This window comes from Furipterus horrens, unplaced genomic scaffold (genome assembly GCF_987537825.1).
Source record: "Furipterus horrens unplaced genomic scaffold, mFurHor1.1.pri manual_scaffold_1, whole genome shotgun sequence".
Lineage (NCBI taxonomy): Eukaryota > Metazoa > Chordata > Mammalia > Chiroptera > Furipteridae > Furipterus > Furipterus horrens.
The window spans coordinates 17,420,173-17,437,530 of NW_028327171.1; the positions used below are offsets into that span (position 1 = coordinate 17,420,173).

The 17,358-nt window shown below is 34.7% G+C and overlaps 1 pseudogene; it reads left to right on the top strand.

The window, feature by feature from the left end:
- Window positions 1–1,552: 1,552 nt before the first annotated feature.
- On the top strand, window positions 1,553–16,500 carry LOC150020719 (ribosome biogenesis protein WDR12 pseudogene; annotated as a pseudogene).
- The last annotated feature ends 858 nt before the right edge of the window (window positions 16,501–17,358 follow it).

The window sequence follows — 17,358 nt, forward strand, 5'->3', positions numbered from 1 at the left end:
ACTGTTTCTATTGCTATTTATTTTTATAAAAGGAAAGAAACCAGTGGCTCATAATTAAAGAGAACCTTTAAGTCTATACTTCTTTTCTGATACAATTTATGCATTAATGGTTGAAGAGATTCTAAAATACTAATGTAGTTACTTTTCTCAAGGCATGTTGTCACATTGTTCTGTAAAGAGCCATTTTGTGGGGTGAGGAAGCTTTAGTTAGTAGAGGCTTGGGGTGGGAATGATTGACTGGGGAACTTGGGGTGGAAAATAATTCCAGGGTGGAACAGTGAGACTTAGCTGAATTGCAATTCTTACTTAGGACAATTACCAGGTAACTGTGTACACTACACTTGATCAAGAAAATTCCAATGAAAGTCTTGAGCCTGAGTAATATCCCAGAGCTAGTGAGGTTTCAAACCTCTTTAGGGCAGGGTCTATCTCAACTTTGAGACAAGCTCTTGAATGTTCTTAAATGACATTTAGTTGTTGCTATGCTAATCTTATGTGTCCTGTTCCCTGTTTGGGATTTTTGAAACCTTGGGAAATCTATACACTCGAACCTTTGTCTTGGAATAATTAAATTTGAATGTGACATTTTGATGCAGATAAGATCAGCCACACTGCACCTTCTGATGAAAAATCCCTTCCTCTGTACCTGTTTGGGCACTTTTCTGGAGAACATAAGTCTACATTATGATAACAAGAATATTATTAAATGTTTAGAATAGCAAAAAACAGATTTGACATTTTGTAGTTTAAATTCTATTTTCATGTGAGGCCTACATGAAAGCCTGGTATTACAAAATATTTGAACTATTTGACCAACAAAAACTGAGCATAATGCTAGTTGGTAAAAGAAATAAGTACTAACATAACTTGGGTTTTTTTCAATATTATACCCTGTACAATCAATCGCAGAGTTTCTTAGGAGTAACATTAAGAAGTATCAATACAGACTTAAAAAAAAAACAAAAATACTAAATCATGGGTACCATGCTGTAACCTTAGAAACAGGGAAAATTTTAAGGAAATGGAACAATGACTAAACTCTTGGTTTGAATTTATGTTATCTTGACTATTTTCTCAAGAAGGACTTCTGTAGTCCAATATTCATGAATGCACAATGTTTTTCCTCTCCCCCCTTCCTTCTTTTCTTCCTCCTTTCCTTCTTCTTTTCTTCTTCTTCTTCCCTTTATTTTATTTTTAAACATTAACAAATTTTTAGGGTATTCAGTGTTTCATATGCATTTCCCACCCCTGCCATGGTAGAATCTTATATAAAGTAGACTTTATCATGTATCCTTTTTAGTGGTGCCTCATAACATCTTTCCTCCACCTTTGCCTAGCTAAGAATGGCTTTGAGTTTTAAACAGCTCTGATTTCTTTCCTTTGAATTATTTTCATCAGCGGATTTGAGGTTTTGAAAATATTATTCTGGGGACTTAAAGCATGAAGCTAGAGAAGGGGAGCCCATGAAGAATGTCAGTAAAGTGAAGTTCTGCTTTTCTGAGGGACCACAGTGCGAGTCACCTGTTACCCCATACGTTTCTGTGGGCAAATTTTATGTGTACTTCCCACAATGGCTCATCCCAGACACGCTTCTTCACTGACAACAGGAAATATGAAGTAGATGATGTTCCCTTCTCAATCCCTGCAGCTTCTGAAATTGCTGACCTCAGTAACATTATTAATAAATTGCTGGAGGCCAAAAGTAAGGTCCACAAACATGTGGGGTTTGATTTCTCTATCAAAGGCCAGTTTCTGCCGAATGCCCTTGGTCAAACACATGGGACTGGAAAACACCTCATCTGAAGTGGTGGTGGAACTAGGATATGTGGAGAAGTATACTGCACCTCAGCCAGAGCAATGCTGATTCCGTGATGACTGGACCAGTTCAACCAAAGGAGAAGAGCAATGGATCTTGACTGGTTCTTATGATAAGACTTCTCGGACTTGGTCCTTGGAAGAAAAGTCAATAATGACAATTGTGTGACATACAGATGTTGTAAAAGATATGGCCTGGGTGAAAAAAGACAACTCACCTTGCCTACGACTGAGTGCCTCTATCGATCAGACTATTCTCCTATGGGAGTGGAATGTAGAGAGAAACAAAGTGAAAGCCCTACTCTGCTGCAGAGGTCCTGCTGGGAGTGTGGACTCAATAGCTGTTGATAGCACAAGAACTAAGTTTTGCAGTGGCTCTTGTGATATGATGTTAAAGATCTGGTCTACAGCCCCTACAAAGGAAGAAGAAGAGATGGAGGAACCCCTCAAATCGACCAAGAAAGAAACAGAGAACAGAGCAGTGGAACTAACAAGGACATGACATAAAGTATTTAATTGTATCTCTTATTCTCCACTTCATAAACGTTTAGCATCTGGAAGCACAGATAGGCCTATCAGACTGTGGGATCCCAGAACTAAAGACGGTTCTGTGGTGCCATTGTCCTTAACCTCACATACAGGCTGGGTCCCAGCAGTAAAGTGGTCTCCTTCCCATGAGCAGCAGCTGATTTCAGGCTCTTTAGGTAACATTGTCAAGCTGTGGGATACAAGAAGTTGTAAGTCTCCTCTCTATGATTTGGCTGCTCATGAAGACAAAGTTCTGAGTGTAGACTGGACAGACATAGGGAGAGAGGGGAAGGGAGGGAGAAAGAAGGAGAGAAGCATCTGTGTAAGAGAATCATCAATCAGTTGCCTCTCACATGCATCCAGCTGGGGACCGGGCCCACAACCCAAGCACAAGACCAGACCAAAAATCAAAGTGGCAATGCCCCTAGTTTGCAAGGCAACACCCAACCCACTGAGCCACAATAGCCAAGGTTACAGCCTTTGTTTTAAAGTCTCTTTGATATAAGTATTGCTCCCCCCAGATTATGTTTTGTTTTGTTTCCATTTTCATGAAATACCATTTTCCATCCTTTTACTTTGTCTGTCTTTCCATCTGAAGTGAGTCTCTTGTAGACAACATATGTAAGGATCTTGTTTTGTTATTCAAAAAAAAGAAAAGAAAGAAAAAGAAAATAATATTCTGTTCACCAAATTTTTCTGAAAGGTTATGCTTGTAGAAAGTTCCATAATCACAAGTGAATCTTTCTATTTACTGCCACCATCATTAACCAAAGAAAGTGAAATTTTACCAAGTTGTACAGAAAAATACTTCATTTTTAATAAAATAATGTTGTTTCTAGTAAGATTAAATATTGAATTACATTTTAATCAATTATTTGTATTTCTTCTTAATGAATTTCCTCTGCCTGTTTCTGTTTTAAGGTCAGACACATATATTTTCTGGCCTGAATGGTCTGATTCTGGTTTTTAGGAATAAATGGTAGTAAATTTTTGAAAAAGTGTTAAGTTCTGAAATAGTTTTATGTATAAGTGGGCAAAATTAGCAGTTTTGTGTATAGGATTAGCCAAATCCTTTGCTAAAATATTTATCAAATTTATTTGGTAGATAAACATAAATATAACTTGTTAAATATAAATTTAAACACCTAGGCTTTGTTGTAGGAGATGTAGATAGACAGTGTCTTTATGAGCAGTAGTAGGTATAGAATCATTCATCCTAGACCTTTTTTTTATATCAAGGCCCTGAGGTGATGAGAGTTGACTGGTTGTGGCTCAAGGAGCCATTTATGTCCAGAGAATTGCCCTTACCTGACAGGAGCCTCCTCACTAGGAAACTCATACCACCACTCCGCCCTCAGGGAGTTGCCTTCATGAAAATTATCATGTTTAGTGGGTCCTCACCCATGGGTCAAAACATCTTTGCTCTTCCTTTCCCCTTCTTTATCCTGCTTCACTTATTTTAATGAAGACTATTTCTCCCAGAATTGAGGCACACCTTCATTCATGTCCAGCTCACTTTATATTAAAAAAAAAACAAAACTTTTAGACACTTAGAGAGGGTATAATTAATATTTTTAAAAATATTTTTCAAAGAAGTGTAAACTCTGACTTTCATGATGGTATAAAATTGAACCTGCATGGAAGATTTTATTTATTCATGAAGGGATCAAGCACGAAAGGTAATCCAAAGAGATACATATGTAGATAAGGAATGTTTAAAATTATATATAAATGAAGACAAAACTATTTTTTTCAGAGTAAAAGAAATTGTTTAAATAAAAATCTACAGATCATAACAGAATTTCAACACCCATGGGAATAATTTTGCTTGGTTTTCTGTTGCCTACCAATACAGAGTTCTAAAATATATCAAAAGCAATGGAAGACTAGACTCAGGTTATCTGAAGAGGTCTCCTCTAGATGTTGAATAATTTTGTATTTCAATATCTATTCAATAAATTACATATTGGTCAGTATCCATTTGTTTATTCAAGATTCATGGCTAACACTCTTATTCTTAATGCATTTTTTTTTATTCCTCCATGTTCTTTTTAGTTTTCTTTAATACATTGTAGAAAAGAGTCTCATAGCAAGGAAAAGTTTATCAGCATCGAGCTAGACATCTGTTTAAGAGTAAAACTGTATGGGGGAGAGTTTATTTATATATAAATATATAATAAACATTTAACTGGAAATTAAAGGACTTGATTATGAATTTCTTGCTGAATAGTATTATACAGTTAAATAATCTTGAGACTGGTGATGTAATCAATATTTCTTAAAACAAGTGAATTTGGAAAATGATGAGGGCATTCAATGAAAGAATGAGTGCAATATAATTTTTTGTCCTCTCTAGTTTCATCTTTGCCATTTTTATACTCATACTTTTAAAGAATTTATCTGATTATACACCTTTCTCTTTAAATGCATTATGACTGTCTCCATGGCAGGGTTTGACTTATTCATCAAAACAGCTTCAATAACTAGCACTGATTCTGTTATAGAAGACTTTCAGTATATTCTTTACTTTATCCTTTAAACTGTGAGTGAAGAATACCAATTTAAGATGACTGAGACTTTACCTTTTTTGATAATTCTACATAGAAATGGATGTGTTTAGATTTAGACTGTACATTAAATATTAATAACTGACCTTTTGTGCTCCTGCCCTTTCTCTCTCTCTCTCTCTCTCTCCCTCTCTCTCTCTCTCTCTCTCTCTCACACAATATTCAAGAGATAAAATGTAATTGTGAGTATATGAAACTATTTGATTACATATTTTAAGAAAATGAATTGTTTTGAATATGTTATGTGAATTATATCACAATGAAGGAAAACAACTATAGGAGCTGGAAAAAAGATCAGGTATTGGTGGGTGGAAGTGGTTGGTTACAAAAGAACAATAAAGGAGACCCTTATTAAACACTAAGCACTGTTGTCTCACTTAATCTCTCATAGATCTGATGTAATTGTGTTTAAAGAGAGGGACTTGTGAAAACCTTTGTTCCAAAGAACATGGCTAACGTACGGCTCATACTGAAATGGCCGAGTCCAGATCAGCCATTACAAATGTTGCTGTAGACAATTGCATATGCAAGCAATAATTCGAGATCTAATTTTACTCTTTGATTTTATTGAGTCAGCAAATAAATTTTAAAAATTTTAAAGAATCCAAAATCAGGTAAATAATTATGAAAAACAGGTTATAACAGCAACCCTGTAATCACTCACATTCTTCATGACTGAGACTATCTAGGTTATAAATTTCTGTGCTAGGATCAGAGGTGGGAAACTAGGATGGGTAATTGATGTCCCTTGACCATCTTCCTTGCCACTAATTCTAGCAACTAACTTTTTGTGCTGATATATTTTATGTTTGCACTTCTTCCCAGTGCCCCCAGAGGCTGGTATTAAAACTGTTTAATTTCACTGGACCAAGTGGATGGGATAGACTAGCAATTACAGCCATTAACCAAGAATTCCTTTTTCAATGATAGTGATTGAAGTGTTGCAACATCAGCTCTGAACTGATCATAGTTCTTTATAGCTTTAGGCCACAGAGTGCTGAGTAGTAGCAAACTACTGATTTTGTAAGCTACATGATGTAGCAAAGATTAAATGATGTATTTTACTATTTTGATGACCTGAAATCAATCTCATAATCTAATTATATAAGATGCTTTGGATGTATCTAAATAGTGTTACTCAACAACAAATCTTATTTTGAATGCATTGCCTTGTGATTAAGATCGTAGACTTTTAGATAGTAAAAGAAGTAATCAGTGAGTAAATTAATAAAAATAATTTATAGCTTTTTAAGATTTCTTAATATATAGATTATTATTTTACTCTGGTTAGATGAAATACTACATTGTTAGTGTTATTATAACAATAGATATGATTAAGTGAAAAACTATTCACAATATTTAAAGCATTTGAGGTAAATAATTTTAAGCATGTAAAAGTGCATCTTTTATCTTTCCATTTTGTAACAGATTTTTTGTGGTTAGCAAATAGCAAATACTTTTAATTCCTATAGGAATACAATTTTTTTATAAATTTATAATTTTGGACATGTGTCTTTCACAATTAGGGTAGTAAACATAGATTCAAAAATCACAATAATTATGCCATTTATATTTTTCTTATTTTAAATATGTCCGATTTGTTGTATTATATTATTAAGCCTTGCATAAAATATTATTGTAAGCAAAAAACCCTGTTAATATAAATTAAACAAAGCACTTGATAAAATTTATTTCAGCAAATGTTTGGATGTATAAAACTCAGTATTTCTCATTTGTATGACATTGCACTAGGCTCTTTGGAGATTACAATTAAAAATTTAACGCATATCACTTCCGGCCAAGATGGAGGCTTAGACGGACACGCTAGGTCTCCCTCTACAACTAGAGAGGAATACAACTACTTCAAAACAAAGGATAACTAGAAATTCCAGAAAATAAAACTACACAGAAGCCCAACATATGAAGTTATAAACCAGCGGCGCCCTTTGGGCAGGTAAGAGCGAAAGGGGGCGGAGCTGTTTGCGGTCGCACCTGGGACAGCGGCAGGGAGAACAACCCCGGCTGCAGTCGAACCCCCGGCAGCTCGCGACCCCAGCGCTGGGGAAAGCAGCCACCGCATCGCCTTGAACAGTGAGGCCCAGGGGGGCGGGAGAACGGATCCTGGTCTCCTAGCTGAATAACTGTGTGAATCCATCTTGGACCCCTGCCCCCAAAGAAAGCACCACAGGGCTGCGAAATAGGTCGCGGACAGGCAGGCGCCGGTCGCTGAATTGTGACGCGTACACAGGCACTGCCCCCTATAGCCGGCCCAAGAAAACAAAACGCATCTGTCAAAATGAGGCAGACAACTATAGAAATCCCGGTGGCACAGCTCACCAGGCAACAGATAGAGAACCTGACAGATGAACAGATAAGAAACCTGTCAGAGGCTCAGTTCTGGGCCATTGTTATCAGGTGGCTTACAGAATTCACAAAAGAGCAGGAAAAAGATAAGAAAGAAGTGAAAAACATTCATAACGAAAGGAACAAAACCACATATGAGACAGATGGTGAGGAAAAAAAATCCAGAGTTCATTTCAACAAACTGGAATATGGAGAAGGAACAAGCAGTCAACCAATGCAGAGAGAGGAAATGGGAAGCAACAATGAGAGGATCAGAAACCTCTGGGACAGCTATAAAAGGCCCAACATAAGAATCATTGGTTTGCCAGAGAGTGAGGAAGATGAACTAGAACTTGAAAAATTGAGTGAAAATATAATAAAGGAGAACTTCCCAGACTTGGGGAAGGGAATAGACTTGCAGGTCCAGGAAGCAAGGAGAGTTCCCAAGAGACTGGATCCAGGGAGAACCACTCCAAGACACATTATAATCAAAATGTCAAAAATTAAAGATAAAGAGAATCTTAAAAGCAGCAAGAGAGAAGAAAAGAATTATGTACAAAGGGGTCCCAATTAGACTATCAGCTGACTTCTCAAGGGAGACCCTCCAGGCAAGAAGGGACTGGCAAGAAATATTCAAAGTAATGAAAATCCAAAACCTACAACCACGAATACTCTATCCAGCGGAATTGTCATTCAGAATAGAAGGACAGAGAAAGTGTTTCCAGGACAAAATAAAACTGAAAGAGTTCATTAGATCCAAACCACTGTTATATGAGATGTTAAAGGGACTGGTTTAAAAAACAGAAGCTAGAGAGATGAAACAAAGGCAAACTAAACAGGCAACGAGAGTGGAAAAGGAACTGTGGGTACGGGAAGCATATTGGGGGGAGGTCAACAGGGAGGGGGAGTGGGGTGAGGGAGGGAGACGATATAGGAATTGAGGATCATGGTAGGAGGGAATGGAATAGACGGAGAGAGGTTGGGAGGAACTGTATGCACAACTAATGGACATAATCTAAAAGGGGGGGACAACTGGAGGGAGGGGGGCCACCGGGTGGAGGGGAGCAGAAGGAAGGGAAATTGGCACAAATGTAATATTTTAATCAATAAAACACATTAAATCTGAAAAAAAAATTTAACGCATATCATTTCTGTTATAACCCTACATTCAAATGAGAGCAAGTTTTCTTCATGGTGGAACTTAATGATATACTCACTCTTGAATATGAATTATTGATTACAAATTTCAAATGAAGTGTTCTAAAATAGAGCTTTTAATCGGGATGTTCCCCCAAAGCACAGTTCAAGGAAAAGACTTCTACATGAGTAGTGTATTTGAGAATGTGATGCCAAAAAGCAGAAGTGAGAGACATAGAAATGAGACAGGATTTGACTTTAGGTGGTAAGCACACAATGCAATATATAATTGTATTATATATTGTATTATAAATGATGTATTATATAATTATACACTTGAAACAATTTTATTAACCAATGTTACCCCAATAAATTTAATTAAATTGTATTGAATTATTGGGTATTATTGGTTAACAAAATTATATAGGATTCAAGTGTACAGTTCTTTAATACAACATCTATATATTGTATTGTGTATTCACCACCCCAATTCAACCTTCCTTCCATCACCAATTATATCCAAATACTCTCTTCTATCTCCTTCCACCCCATTTCCCTCTTGTAATCACCTTACTGTGGTCTGTTATTTTTTTTTTCCTAAGGAACAAGAAAGAAAAAAGAGCCATGCACAGATTTTTTGTGAGCTGCACCTATAAACCACAAAATTCTCACATCTATGAGATGGCTGCCTTAATGAGATAATACCACAGCTACAGGGCAATTTGCATGTAAAATGTTTAGTTAAAGCAATGACAAGATTTAGTACCAAAATAAATAAAAAAATGTAATTTTCAAACTTATATTCACAGATCAAGAGATTTGAAAGTAGATATAAATATAGAACCAATTATGAATGTGAAAGCCATATGTGCCTGTATTATAGACTGAAAAAGATCATTATTTGACAACAGGGTTAAAGAACATCATTCAATCCATAACCACTAGATGACAAAAGACAGGTATTAATTTTTCAATGTCCCACATTAGGGAAAAGAAGGGCTTCTTTGGAAGAAGGTGTGCCAGGTACATCTCACCTGTCCCAAACACTTTTGCCCATTATACTTAGTTTGGGCTGAGGGAAATATTTTAGGTTTCCCCCCTCTCAGACCTCTGGGCTCTTTCTGTCCAAGCCATTAGGATAGAAAAGAGAAACCAGTTTTAAAGTGAAGCCCACAGACCACCCCATTCTTCACCAACCCAACCACTTAGTTCAGCCAAACCATTGAGTCTCAGGAGGCAGCAATGCAGACAGGATTAAGTGAGGCCTATACATACAGACAATCACTCAGGTAATGAGATCATAGGCTTATGCCCTTTGAAAACAGAAAACACATGTTAATTTATGTAACATAACCCACATACAAGTCTCTAAATCTGTAGGACTGTCTTATCGGAAAGACATCCAGTTGCAAGGTATTTGACATTCTTCTTGCCTGTAAATTAAACATGTTTGATAATGCTACAGACATAGTTTAACTTTCAAATGAAAACAAATTTTATAATTTTATTTTTCTTATTTTTTATTTTAAATAATTTATTTATTTGTTTAATTAATTAATTAATTTTTTTAGAGAGAGGGGAAAGGAGAAAGAAAGGGAGAGAAAGATCACTGTGTGGTTGTCTCTCACTTGCACCCCTAACTGGGGACCTGATGTGCAACCTAGTAATGTGCCCTGACAGGGAATCAAACCAGCGACACTTGGCTCGCAGGCCAATGCTCAATCCACTGAGCCACAGCATCCAGGGCTTGAAAACAAATTTTAAATGAAAAGAAACTTTAAAGATGGTTAGCTGCACTACTTTATAGTCTACCACTGAGCATTGTGATTTTCCTTGAATTGCGATTTTTCTCCCTAAGATTACCCTCCTTCTCATTAAAGGGACTACATTAAGTCTATTTTTAATTTATCCTGTTCATTTGCATAAACACAACAAGACCACTCTTATTAGAGATTTCTGGACCCAAGCGTAGGTAGGATGATGACCATGTCCAGCTTGAAGCAACTAGAGGAGCTCGAGACCTTTGCCCATTGTCCTTTATAAGATTATAAAGGGTCTTAAGTCTGAGAGGGAGGGATTGTTATTTTTTATTGTTAAAATAATTAATTAATTAATTAATTAATTTTAAAAAAGAAGAAGAATATATGAAAGGGTGAGGCAGGAGAGCTTGTATGTATGACCCATGGGCATGGACTTGGAGGAGGGATTGTTGGGGTAGTGGGGGTGCTGGGTGGAGGAGAGCAAAGGGAACAAAATTGGAACTATTGTAGCAATATAATCAATAAAATATACTTAAAAATCATTATTACTTCACTAATAAATTTAACAAATGCATATTGAACATTCACCATGTATCTAAGTAACCTCAGAATTCTAAAAAGCTAGAAAATTTTCTTCTTAGCTATCATATTGATATTTGTTTACATATTAATTGGAATTGCATTGTTTATATTCTGACAATAATTATTAAAGTAGTAGAGTCAACACTGTGTCTTTTATATTTAATTTTTTTAAATAATTTCGTCTTGTAATTGACAGATATCTCTGGGACACATAGGGAAATACCAGGGTTTTTTTTTCAGTAAACATTGATCTTTTCAGTGATATCTGTTATGCTATGACTTGTTCCTGATATGTCACCCTGAAAATATCTCAGAGAAGTCTTTGAAAAGTTAAGTACAGGTACTTGGTAGTTTATTTTGTATTATTTGAAGTCAATTTTACACTATAAAAATCCCTAGTTTGAAAAAATGTCTACCTTAAAAATATGATAAAATAAGTTTTTAACATTGAAGTTTCAGGACTAAGCATATTTTAATGTTTATGACCTTACAGTGCCACATATTTTCAGAGTATTTAATTAAATTAACAAATTACAACTGTCCCAGTTCCACAATTACTAAAAATATTTCTCGTCTCTGTTGTTTACTTCAATATGTATGAAAGCCAGGTATTTAAAAAATAATAATATTATATATGTTTGGGATAAAATGTCTTAGTTTTTCTTTACATAAAGAAAATCATTTGTTTCAATTTACTTTTTTATTTTTATTAAATTTATTGAGGTGACACTGGTTAACAAAATTATACAAGTTCCAGGTGCACAATTATACAATGTGTCACCTCTACATTGTAGCGTGTGTTCACCACACAAATGGTTTCCATCAGCTTTTATCCTCATACACTCTCCTTCACCTTCCCCATCTAAGCCCCACAATCACCATACGGATAACACCTCACACCTGTCAGAATGGCCATCATCAATAAATCAACAAACAAGTGCTGGCAAGGATGTGGAATGCAGGCTGTTGCAACCACTGTAGAAAGCAGCATGAAGTTACCTCAAAAATTAAAAATGAAACTGCCTGATAACCCAGCAATTCCACTTCAGAAAATTTATCTGAATAAACCCAAAACACCCATTTAAAAGAATATATGCACCCCTATGTTCATTGCAGGGTTATTTACAATAGCCAAGATTTGGAAGCAACCCAAGTGCCCATCAGTAGTAGATGAGTAGATTAAAAAGCTGTGGTACACTTACATAATGAAAGACTATTGGTCATGAAAAAGAAGCAGAGCATTATGTAAGTAAAATAAGCCAGTCAGAGAAAGAAAAGTACTATATGATTTTGTTTATATGGAGAATCTAATGAACAGAATGAGCTAACAAGCAAAATACAGGCAAACTTATAAATAGATAACAGGCTGACAGTTGATGGGGGCATGGGTGGGGAGTGGGGTGGGTGGAGGGATTGAGAAGCAAAGAAAAAACATATGAACATGATTTATTTAATTGTAACTTGTTTTGATAATCATTCAAATGTATTTCTACATACTTTGACAATAAGTCGTAGGTTTTATAATTTCAATATTTGAGAGTTATTATCAAAGTAGTAAATAATAAGCATCATTGTTATCACTATCTATGTGCAGCTTTTGACTTGTGAAATGTGTGACTTCATTAAAATTTTTCAAATTCTAAACATCACAGTTTTTTAAATTTGTAACATGATAATAATTATTTTAGATCAAAATTATGAGAAATAATATATACAATTTGTCAGAGTACCCTCTAAAATTCATATTTATATGACAAAGGTAGCATTTTTCATCTACTTTACCTTTATTATCACCACTTCTTAAAACTCAAGTGATTTTTATTTGACTGGCAAGAAAAGCCAATAATTTTTCCATTTCTGATTTTGTATACCATGTTTCACTTCCGTTTAAAATTATAGCCTCTCCTAAAAAAGTGTCTAATTTTATATGTCTTTTAATGATAAAACACCACATCATACTGAATCAGCAAGACTAAATGTGGGTAAGCATTTTGGATTGTCCATTTGATGAAAAGATTATTGGTTTACATTTGTCTTACATGTCTTCGTATAAATCATACAAGTACATTCTAAAATAGAAATCAGAATTGAAATAATAGTATGTATATGTGGCTATAAATCTGGGAAGAAACCAGAAAGAAAGAAGAAGAAACTTCATAGTCAATCCCCAGATGCTTCTTATCAAAATTAGCAACAAATTTGATTATTTGGAACTTGCTAAAATGAAGGATTACTACCTTAAACTTGAAAAAATGTTATTGAATTGGAGCTACATTACAAAAATATAGTTAAATATAGCCTTGAAGCTCTATGGTTCAAATGAGAGACATTCTTCATGATGCTTGCAACATTAAAAACTTGTAATTATCTGTGTAAATTTTTAACTCTATTGAGTACTTAATAAATAGTCTTATGATATTTCTTGGTGGAGCTCAGAATGGAAAGACCTATCTAGATATAAGTAGCCAAATTTCAATTCTACATGGTTAATCCAAGCTATAGTTTCTTTATTTAACATTTATTGATTCTGCAAAGAAATGAAATAATTTTTCTTTTTATTACTGTACTTAAAAATATAATTTTCAATAATAAAAGTCTATAAATGTTTAAGAGAATATTTTGTGGTCCAGTGTCACTGCTCTTAATTTTCTATAAATTTCCATGAAATTTTTTTTGAAAAGCTTGCTAAAAAACAGTCTTTTCCCCGGTAATATTTTCAATTATTTACTACTTAAGAGTATTAAATTAACTCTGTTCGAGTGTTGCAATGTTTTTGTATGTTCAAGCTGTTAATTACATAATGTGGAAAACTATTTTTAAATTATGTTAACTAAAATAAAAGGTTTATACTTTCACTCTTAGGCTCAAACTTAAACTACTTGTAAATTATTAAAGAGTACTATTAAGTAAATGCATTAACTCATTATTATTGGTGGTAATATTTGAAGAAATGTGTTATGCTTCATTTGACATCAAGCAAAAAGCATTTGTAAAACAAGCAATAATAATATACATTATTGACTATTGTATTGGTTTTAAATGACAATTGTAACTTATAATCATCAAATAAGATACTTTTGACCTACATAATTTTATATGCAGGGTCTTACTTATAATTGTAAAAATGTTTAAAATATTAACGAATAGCACTCCCATTGAGTTGTAACTGAAAAGTTTTTATCAAAACAAATTTTCTTCTGAAAAACAACAATAAGAGATAGAAAGTACACAAAATACTCTTAATATATAAAAGAGCAAAAAAGAACAAAAATTATCATTCTACAGAGAAGGGACATGGACTGAGATGTGTGTGGTTTTTCTGAAAAGGAATTTTCAAATGTCCAGTGAGAAAAATAGAGTCCTATAAAAAGATACTGCTTTGGACTTCTAGTAGACTCATGTTATATTGTAGTCAGGTTGAAGTTAAAAGTTAGCAAAGCAATTGGGTCCTTAAAGAAATGAAAACTCTGTTCAGCCAAAAATTCTGACTGCATACAGTCCTTCTTGAGTTACTTGTCACCTTCTAGACTCGTCAGCAGCCGTCCGTCTCGAGAGACGATGGTGTAGCTTCTTAAGAGTCTATCTGCACCGCCGAGAATGGCTGTGCAGTCCGACTCGGGAGTGACACGGTATCTGTCTCCTCCCGTGTTGAATTGACATTTTGCGATGACGCTGGAGTGTCCTCTCCAGTGAAGCTGAAGCTACAGAGCCTGGGCAGGGTGATATGGAGGGTCTGCTGTTGCCCATGCAGCAGACCCCCCCTCTCTTCGCAGCTGAAGGGTCCAAGGGAAAGACGAGTCAATACAGCTTGGTTTCAGGTGCGCCGCAGGAGTTGCCGGTGTTGACTACAACGTCAAACCGCCTTAGGGACTCCGGCTCCGGATTTTCTGTCGGGGTTTACTCCCTTAGCCTTTCCCCTGAAGAGGTATGCCGCAAGGCAGCGGAGGTTTTTTGGAGTCAGAGTTTTCCTTCTCTGGACCTTCTAGACTATGTATGTGTAAATGGTAGCTGAGATATGAAGCTGTTACAACACACTCTAACAAAATGGTTTTGAGTGAAGTTAAAGACAATTAAACTCTACTAGAGCCATCTTACAGAAAAAAAACAAACTTTTTGACTAACCCAATATAATTAGTGCATTAATGTACCAAGGATCCAACTTATTGAGTCATTCCCTTACACCATAAGAAGCATGATTTTGATCTTATAATGCTTCCATTAGCTGATTATTCAAACTTCAGGTCTATTTTAATATGTCTGACCAATTTTCTTTTTTGTCACCTGGTTTAAAAGTTATTAGTTAGGGTTCTTCCGTTAAGGCTTTTGTTACATTCTGATCAATTTATCATATAACATCTGTACATTTGAATTTTAGAATTGAGCAGGGTTTTTTTTTTTCTGAGCATGAAGGAAAGATTTAGTAACTTATCTCACAAACATATGTAAGTCCTCTTTGAAAATTATCTAGTATTTCTGATTATCACTGAGACTTTTTGCAGAGTGGTCTGCACATTAAACATTACTAAGAAAAAGTATAATGCATTTAAAATATATATTTAATAAAACTGGTCAAAGAGTGATACTATTTCACAAGAAACCAAATACCATTATGAAAATATATAAAACAAAGAAATTAAAATACCATTAATATTTACTAAAAGACTTAGAAAGTAGTGTTATTGGTTATTCTCTAAAATATAGATATAATACTTTCAAAGTTAAAATTAGTGAAAAAACAGTGAGGGAGACAGAAATAGCAAGCTATTGGTCCTTTGATTATTGTTTTAAGTACACAAGAACAGAACATATGGTAAATTGAACAGTTGTACTACTATATTTTTTATCAAGAAACCATAAGTGGTAAGAATTAGAGAGTAAACATTATAAAAGTGAATGATATAAAGCATATACCACTTAATTATCTATATCATTAATACTTTGTATATTTTCTAATTTTTATTTGTATTATGTTATAAATACATATTTATAATATTTTATTTCACTTTTTAAACAATATTTAGGTCAATAAATTATAAGTTTTCTCTAAGTAATGATACCAACCAAGAATTTCCTCAATATTATCTTACATAATTTGCGTGAATTGTTTGTTTGGAAAAAATGTATAAATTGCTTATGAAAATGTATCTTACCTTCCTAGTCCATTGTTCATCATGAGTTCTTAATCTTAGCAAAGAATACTACCATAAATGCAGTTATAATTCATGATGAAATCTAGAAGGTGAACTTGACCTTTTCCCCTCCTTTAATGAGCAGAGGACTTGGATGTAATTACCCTTCTTGACCCACAATTGCAGTAGAGCTTTTGAAAACAACTTCCATTTTACACTATTACCACAATTTAATTGGTGTGCCATCTAACTACACTCCAATATATGCTTCCCCGGGCAGCTAGAGAAAGCCTTCTAAAAATTTATTCTGTTTTTTTCTTGTTTAACACCCTTTATTGTTTCTCTTTGATTTTGGAATAAAATCCAAACTGCTCAAATATGGATTCTAAATTTCCTAGTCCATTAAGGTTGCTATAACAAAATACTATCAATGGGTATCTTGCAAAGAGCAGAAATTTATTGATCAATGTTCTGAAGGATTTAAGTCTGAGGTACTGGTTCCAGTATGATTACTTGAGGGCCCTCTTCCAGGTCTCAGACTTCGTATTACACTCACATGTTGGAACTGGGAAGGAAGCCCTTTCAGGCCTCAAATGTAAGGGCACTAATCCCAGTTACGTGGACTCAGCGCCCTCATGAAATAAATATATCCTAAAAGCCCACCTTCTGATGCTATCATATTTGTAGGTTAGGATTTCAACATATAGATTGGGGCAAGGAGCAGGGGCAGACACAAACATTCAGACCGGTAAGATCCTTTGTGACTTATTATAGACTGACATTTCCTGGTCACCTTTTCTTTGGCTGGGGACCTTCATACTTGTTCTCCTATCAAACTGAAACTTGACAATCTCACATGAGTGTTGCTTCTACTGGGAAGACTCTTTGAGTTTAATTAGCTTAGGTTAGGTGATCCCATTGCATTTGATTGACATTGCTAATTGTGTCTTCTCTGCTAGATTGTCTGGCCAATAAAGACAGAGTGCACATCAGACAGCTAGGGACATGCTCAATAATATCTCGTGGAAAATTTAAATGCTTGTTTTACTCAATAAATTTCCCCTTTTTCAAACACCTATTTAAAGGACCTTATAATAATTTCCTTTGACTGCTATAAATGATATTTTACTAGTGTTATGTACACATATGATGAATTATTTAATTTACCATTTTCTAGGACTTAATTTTGAGAAAAATTTATTGTTTGACATGTTTAAGGTAGCAGGGCCATAGTGTACTGGTATTATCATGATTCATACTATGAATCACGGGGGTAGACTCTAAACAAAAATACAATACTACTAATACAGCGTTGCATTTTGCATTATTGGTGTTCAAAACATCTTTTCAAGAAGAAAATGAGTAACGTTGTATGAGAATTAGAAAAAGTGAAGGCTATTTAATATGGAGAAAAGAGTTGAGAGATTGTCTTTCACTACTTCTAGATTGTACATTAGAAAAGTAACAATTTTCAAGCCAACTAACCTTTCTAAGATG